The sequence below is a fragment of the Alligator sinensis genome, unplaced genomic scaffold (genome assembly GCF_000455745.1).
Source record: "Alligator sinensis unplaced genomic scaffold, ASM45574v1 scaffold213_1, whole genome shotgun sequence".
Taxonomy (NCBI): domain Eukaryota; kingdom Metazoa; phylum Chordata; order Crocodylia; family Alligatoridae; genus Alligator; species Alligator sinensis.
Window position 1 is genome coordinate 1,692,501 of NW_005842019.1, and position 7,864 is coordinate 1,700,364.

Sequence of the window (7,864 nt, forward strand, 5' to 3'; positions counted from 1 at the left end):
GACACTGGTCAGGCCACAGCTGGAGTACTGTGTCCAGTTCTGGGCACCTCACTTCAAGAGGGATGTGGACAACATTGAGAGGGTCCAGAGGAGGGCCACCCGCATGATCCAGGGACAGCAGGGCAGACCCTACAATGAGAGGCTATGGGACTTGAACCTGTTCAGCCTTCACAAGAGAAGGTTGAGGTGGGACCTTGTGACCATCTATAAACTCACTAGGGGGGACCAGAAGGGTTTGGGGGAGACCTCGTTTCCCCTAGCGCCCCCCGGGATAACAAGGAATAACGGCCACAAGTTGTTGGAAAGTAGGTTTAGAGTAGACATCTGTAAGAACTACTTCATAGTTAGGGCAGCTAGGATCTGGAACCAACTTCCAAGGGAAGTGGTGCTAGCTCCTACCCTGGGGGTCTTTAAGAAGCGGCTCAATGCCTACCTGGCTGGGGTCATTTGAGCCCAGTTTCCCTCCTGCCCAGGCAGAGGGTTGGACTTGAAGATCTACAAGGTCCCTTCTGACCCTACTTCTATGATTCTCTGGATGCACCCATTTAGTCTTGGAATCTCAGTGGTATCATCTTCATTTGTATGCCCAACAATACTAACACTATTCTCCTGCATGCAGCAACCATATTCCTAATGCCTATCCATACTCAGGACTAGTTAATATGGAGAACTTCCATGGGAGATCAGTCATTCGTTTATGTATTTGTGATGTAGAAGCAGAGAGTGACCCGAGAGTCTGCCAGACTAGGGAAGATCTGCAGAACACATCTGCTATGATCTGCAATAATAAGGTTGCTCCTTGGCTTGTGTGACCTATTCTGTCCGGAGTTAATTTTGCTAGCCAAAAAAAAAAAAATTTCTTTCATTTCTTTCATTTTAGCTGCTTCAGTAGCAGTTTGTAAAGAGAATGTTTTCTTTGTGATTACTTTTTTGGCTGAAGACTGAAGAGTATCTAAACTGTTTGTCCTTCCATGGAGTAGAAAGGAGTCTCTGGTGGATAAAGGCACAGCTTGTTCTCTCCTATAAATTGCAACTATTGTTTTGTTGAAGTCTATTACTTTGTTTTGGGTCATGGAAGGCAGGCAAGAGACTGATGATTGAAGGAGCTAGACAAGATTAAAGAGAAAAAATCAATAAATGTACAAACAAAAAGAGGGTTTCAGACTTTAATCAGGTGATTTATTGCCCATTTTGTGCCTCTTTTTTGCATTAATGTCATCAACTTAGTTATACAGAGAGTTGACCATACACTTTGCTTTGTCTTCTGGACTGTCTTGTACAAAGGGTAGAAGAATAAAGATCTTGTTTAACATATGATTTGAAATCATGCTAGTTTTGTAGAGCCCTGTTTTTTTTTTAAGTTATTGACCACAATAAATGAATAGTGTGTCACAAAACTAATTATACGTCTAAAAAGTATATATCATCCAGTTTACTGAAGAAAGATTTGAAAGTGATATGCCATGTTTTCTTATAATGAAGAGAGAATTGATTCAATAGAAAACTGCTAATTTAGAGCTGTTAGGTAAGTGGAATCCTCTTTTTAATGGCAAGAAGATACACAATTGAGCAAATGTTTTAAAAACTTACAGAAAATAAGAAGGGAGTGACCTTAATTATATGGACGAGGGTCTGTAAAACACCATTCTGTAGTGGTAGTCACTAAAGTAACCCTGATACATATCACATGAATAGAGAAAAGAAGGAAGGACCAGTCTCTTTGTGGGTCATACCTTGTATTTATTCACAGGGAGCTTGATCCTGAGCCCTCTGAGGTCAATGAGAGCCTTTCCAATCACTTTAAAGGGCTCTGAATCAGGTCTCAGCTCTGGACTGAGGCCTATATTTCTGCAGGTCATCTCAGTCAATTCAGAAGTTGCTCTTTGGGAGTTGGGAGTAAAGATATCTGAATTATAACAAGTTCAGGACCTTGACACTGAATGAATTATACACTGGATTCTGTGTCTTACAGGTCTTAGTTTGTCCCAGTGAATCAGATTGGGAGTAACAGGGAAACTAGCATGATTATATTCACAAAAGTCATAACTAAATGGTTCTAGGCAACACATCAGCATCAACAGGAGATAAATACAATATAGAATAGTCCATCCTACTAGTGAGAGTGCATAACACACATACGTACCACTCAATGGGCACATCTACACATGCGATTAATGTGACTGAATAAACTCCGGTGCAGTTTGAGCCAGAGTAAACTAATCTGGACTTCACCATCTATATATGCATTTAAGCGTAGTAAATTACTCTGCCATTGGATAGTACTTATTTAATTCCAGGGTTGGAGTTGTCCCATTGGAAATTGAAGTAGGCTGTTTTGGCTCTTCTTAAGTCACAACAACACCTGGAAAATTTTGCAAGTCTGATAAAACAGCTGATGAACTCACAATAGCAAGTCATGCTGGTGGTGCAATGCCTTTTAGATCTGTAGACAGCACGTCATCTGGAATGCAATCTATATAAAATACCTACAAAGCGTCTTGCCATCTGGTACATGATTCCGGTCCTGTGGCTTCAAGGACACTTGCAGGTGTAGTTTCAGAACACACAGGATTTTTTTTGGTTTTAAAGTCTGCATAGTTGAAGTAGCCTGTTTTGTATACAACTGGATTTCTTACTTTGCTCAGTGCTCAGTTACTAAATCCTGGTGTAGCTGATCCAAAGAAGTTTTCAGCAGGTGGTTCATCAGTAGTGCTGCAGGGTTTTCACCTGTGGCTGTGTATGGGCTTACATGCTGTTGTAGCAAGAATTACGTAATCAAAAATTCCAATCTCAATTTACAATCTGCTTCAAAGTATCTTTAATAGTGTGGACCATGCACTTGGCCTACCTATTGGATGATGGATAAAATGGTACAGATGTTATGTGACGTATAAGATTTCTGTCTATGAACTTCTGGAAGTCTTCATAAGCATATTGTGCACCACTGTCTTCCAAGTAGCTGGAAGACTATGTGTCACAAACAGGTTTCATGAAATTATGATGCAGGAAGTCATTGATGCAACTGTAACAACTTCCAGCCGCTCAGAAAAGGAATCAACAACAATGAAACATATCTGACCTTTGAATCATTCAGGAAAATCTATATGCTGATGTTACTAGTCACCTCCCATGAATAGATTGGAGCTTTAGCTGGAGCATGGCGAGTAACCTAGTGCAGTTTGCTCTTCTTTATGATTTGTTCCATATCAGCATTCATTGTTAGCCACCAGCATGTTCAGCAATGGCAAATGATAAATTTCGCTTCATTGTAGGGCTTCATCTCAAACCCCACACATGAGAAGATCCTTGGACAACTCCACTATATATGTTGCAATTCATTCATCAGGTTGAAATGGAACCATATCAATGTTTCAGATGGAGTCAATGCAAAGTGATTTTTAATAGTGTGAAGATTTCATTGTAGGACTTGTCACAGGGTTAGGCTGGGGATGCAAGTGAAAGAACAGTGTCACAATCTTGTTAGTCAATGGCAGTCAATAGTGTTGACACTGGATTTATGACCCAGATACCTTGTTCCAGGTGGACCCAAACCCTCAGACCGATCATGACCTTTCCATTCAATAACAGTCAAATTTTATTGATACACAGTGATAGCAGATAAAAATAATGCAAACAATTCTATATCTACCAGTACCAGGGTTCACAGAGTCACGATATGTCTAGCCAGTATGCAAGCTTCACTTTGAGGTTCTCTTGAATGTCACGTGGCAGGAACCTGGAGGCTGAGCCCACTGCCCTGCCCCTCCAACCCCCTCCCCACCCCCCCAAGTGGGGTGGGTGAGTTGGCAGGTGTGTTCCCTCTGTCTATGGTGGCCTCATGTTCCCCTCTCAGGGACCCTTTGCTGCTCTGAAATCCCTCCTTTTGTATCCTTTTTCTCCTTCTGATGACTTTTCATCTTTGGGTATTGTGGATTGGTCTCTCTGTGGTCTTCATATTGTCCACGTTCTGTCCTGTCAGCATATTCCTTTGTTTCTCAAGCCCATCACATGCATGCATCCTAAGTTGGTGCTTTCCAGTGTCCTACTAATTTGATTCATCTACCAAAGCCAGAAATCCCAAGTGCCCTGCAGTTTGGTCACTGTGACCTGGCCAATGTGGCAAAGTCCCTTATCTCATGTTGTGGAACACTGTGGTACACATCTTCAGTTTCCCAGCCTGTGTGTCTGTTTGCCTGTGTCAGACATAGTGAACTTTGAAGAAACTGTCACAAACAGGCTTTTAGAAATGAATTAACTCTTGCTGGACCATTGTTGCCCTGGTCCATTGTTCTAATGCATATCTATTTTACCTACAAGCTAATTTCCAAAAACAAACCTATAAATACCATTTTCTAGCCATCAAATAGTGGACTTTGTTTCTGTAAGTCTATTGACTTCCAGTAGTATATGAGCCGGTCAGCATGGGAGTCTCAAGATGTAGGCTGGGTCACATCAAATTCCTCAGTGCAACTCCAAGTGGTTATCATGGGCAGGATAGAACCCCCTATCTGGGATCCCTACTTGGTGCTGTCCCATCTTCACGCCAGCATAGTGTATAGCCAGGACTGGTTTATCTTGATAAGATCTGACCGGGAGCAACAAGGGCATCCGGCTTGTTTGTACAAACAAGAGACTTAACGGCATGTTTCTCAAGTAAAACAGCAATAGGAGACAAACACCAGATAGAATAGCTCCATCTCCTGGCAGGTGTACTTAACACATATACGTGTTACACAGAACGTATCACCGGCAGTCGTGCAATTTAGTGTGGCTTCTCAAAGATATAGGCATATGTCTATCAGAGGCATAACATGCAAAGAATGCAGTTGGGGCAGTCCTCTCTCTCTCACCTTCCTTCCCTCCTCCCCTTTGTACCTTTTAGCTGTACATAGGAGCAGCAAGAAGCAGTTCACGGCATTCTGGGACTCACAGTTTTGTAGAGCAGCAGTAAAGTTCACTTCTGGGGGAGCGGGGGAGGAAATTTCATCCCCTTTTTTTGCTGCCAAAGCCCATGTCCAGAAGGAAAAGAAATGCTGAGTTTGGCAGCAAAAAAATGGGTTTATTTCTTCCCCTGACAGCAGTGAACTTCACTTCTGCTCTACAGAACTATGATTGGCAGAACACCTTGAACTCCATGACACACATTGCCTGCACCACTGCATCCCACAGCTGGAAAATGCAGGTGGAGTGGAGGATGGGAAGGTGATGTGCCCCTTTCCCCCACCCTTCTGCCATCCCTTTCCTTAGGCAGTAGTCAGAGCACATGTCCCACTCACACACCCTATGCTACTCAGGTCCATACAGAGTTTGGTTGGTTTTTTTAAAAAGTTAAGGATGTTATATAACACCTCTGAATCTGTCCGCAGACAAGTGCAACAACAAGCTACATGTTGCTTAAGTATCCAGTTCAGCCCGGAAATCCTACGGTGAAATTCAAGGCAAGTCAGCTATGTGCAAAGGAAAGATCAGCACCCAGGTTGGCCTTCCTCTAAGCAGTTGTCAACCTTAACAGAATAGAATGACTAAACAATGGTTGCAGTAGCATACACCTAAGTGCAGCTCTACATCAGAAAAGAGAAAGGCTTGTTTTTCTCCTTGTTCTCTCTATGTATGGTAATACTGTAGTATTTGAACAGAAGGTTCAGTCAATGACACGTTCAGGTTCCAGTTTAACTGGACCTTTTAATTTTTTTCAGAAAGATGTTGATCTTTTGGGTACTAACTTAGCAATCATTGCTGAGACAAACACATTTTGGGTGTGTCTATAGTTCCCAGCATCAGGACAAACTCTCCTTCCCCACAAGTTTGAACTCAGCTTATAATTTAGCACAATGATTTGTGCTAGTACCATCCCATTAAACAATGTGGAGGCAAAGCTGGCTAGCAGCTATTGGCTGCTAAATAGTATTGAGAAGAGTATATTCCTGGTGGATAAGGGAGTGTCTAATAGAGTTATCTGCCAATGATCGCTCAGGTTACTTCTGTTATTTCTGCCTCTGTATTCCTGCAACAGTTTAGCAATATAGGGAGGAAGTAGGATAGGATGTTCTAGTATGTTCTGACTTCACAGAAATCTTCCCTTCTTTAGTCTACCTTATGTCCCAGATATAAATCACAGATCAAAACTTACCCTAATGAAGGAAATGAAGGAACTGTTTTTCCTGTTCAGCATGGTACTTCTGGGTGAGATGCTGTGAGCCATGGATATCTAATGTTGCCTAGACTTCTAGCATTGAAGACATATAACTTTAAGAACAAAATGTGCTTCTGTTAGGGCGATGCAAAATTTCGACGGGGTGTTTCATTTCAAAGCTGTTTCAATGCATTTTGAGATCAAAACAGCAAAATTGAAACAAAACAAAAGGCTTCAAAACAGCTCTGAAACAAAATGAGGGTATTCAAAATGTTTCAAAACATTTTGAGTTTTGAAGCTGGGCTTGCTTGCAGCTAATCAGAAACTAAGGAGAGGGAGGAGGAAGAGGGGGGAAGGACTGCTGTGATACTGACATGTGTAGCTGGCCAGTGACTGTGATCTTTCCCAGAGGTCCCTTCCAATCCCAGTGCTCTAGGGGAGGGATGGAAAAACAGCATAAAAAGCATTATTTGAACTGAGCTTTCTCTGTGCCTTCACACTTACAAGTGACATGAGTTTTGCTCTGAACAGGTTGAGGTTCAGTTTCCCAGAAACCCCTACATCTATCTCTTTGAAGCCTGGCAGGCCTCATGGCCTCAGCAGGGGCTACCATGCCTGCTGTTTTCATTCAAATCAGGAAATAAATGATAAAGTTATAGGCATTTTTGTGATTCCCTATTATAGCCTATGGGCGAAACATCGAAACAGCGAAAAAGTTTTGACGAAACAAAATGGAACAGTGCTTCAAAATGGCAAAACAAAACACTGTCCCTTCAAAATAGCAAAACAGAAGTCAAAACCAAACAGTGCTGTTTTGCACCGCCCTAGTTTCTGCTACCCTTTGTTGTTCTTCTGAAACACTTATCCTCCAGCTAGCCTGAGCAGACATGACCATTATGAGAGATTTTCCATCCAATCAGTATTTTACCCCATGATGCCTTATATATTTACTAGGCCTGTATGTGTTTTTCTTGTGTTTCTTCATACTGTCCTCTTATTAACCTTCCCTATTTTCTGTCCATGTCTGGGGCTGTGAACAGATATTTTTTTGAGTGTACGTTTCCATGGCTGAGCACTCAGCTAAGACCAGAGAACCTAGACAATTCAGGCATCCATGATTTTCAGAACTCCTCTACTGCACCAATCAGCAACTTAGAACATTTCTAGAATACCCAAAACTGGCTCCCATTCCCTACTTGAAGTCAAACTGGTCCTTTTTGAAAACTGCTTTGCTTATGACAAGTGTACAAAATGAAGCCAGCAATCACAGATAATGGGTTTTCTAGTTTCATGAACTCTCATTAAATTATGTTCAAGTCCTTTAAAAAAAATATTCACTTTAATTAATCTCTCTGAAGGTTTTGTAAGCCTGGCACACTTCAAAAGCTTATTTGAATGATGTAAACAAGTTTACTAGCCAAGGTAAGTTTTACCCCATCTCTTTTCTATCCATGTCTAATATTATTAAAGACTTAGCTAAGTGTCTTTAGGATGTGCTGTGCATTGGATATTGGCATTGAGAAATAATGTGATTTTAGACAGAGCATAAAATCCATGAAACAATAATGATAGTGTAGGGGACAGCTGTGATGAATAGTAGGCTAGCTTTGGGCAGTAGAAAATATCAATTTGTACCAGTGACATCACATAGAGCCCACAGGTCTGGTTAAGTAGCACAGTTCTTCAGTCATCTTATTCACATTCACCTTTATTCTTCCCCATCTCCATTCC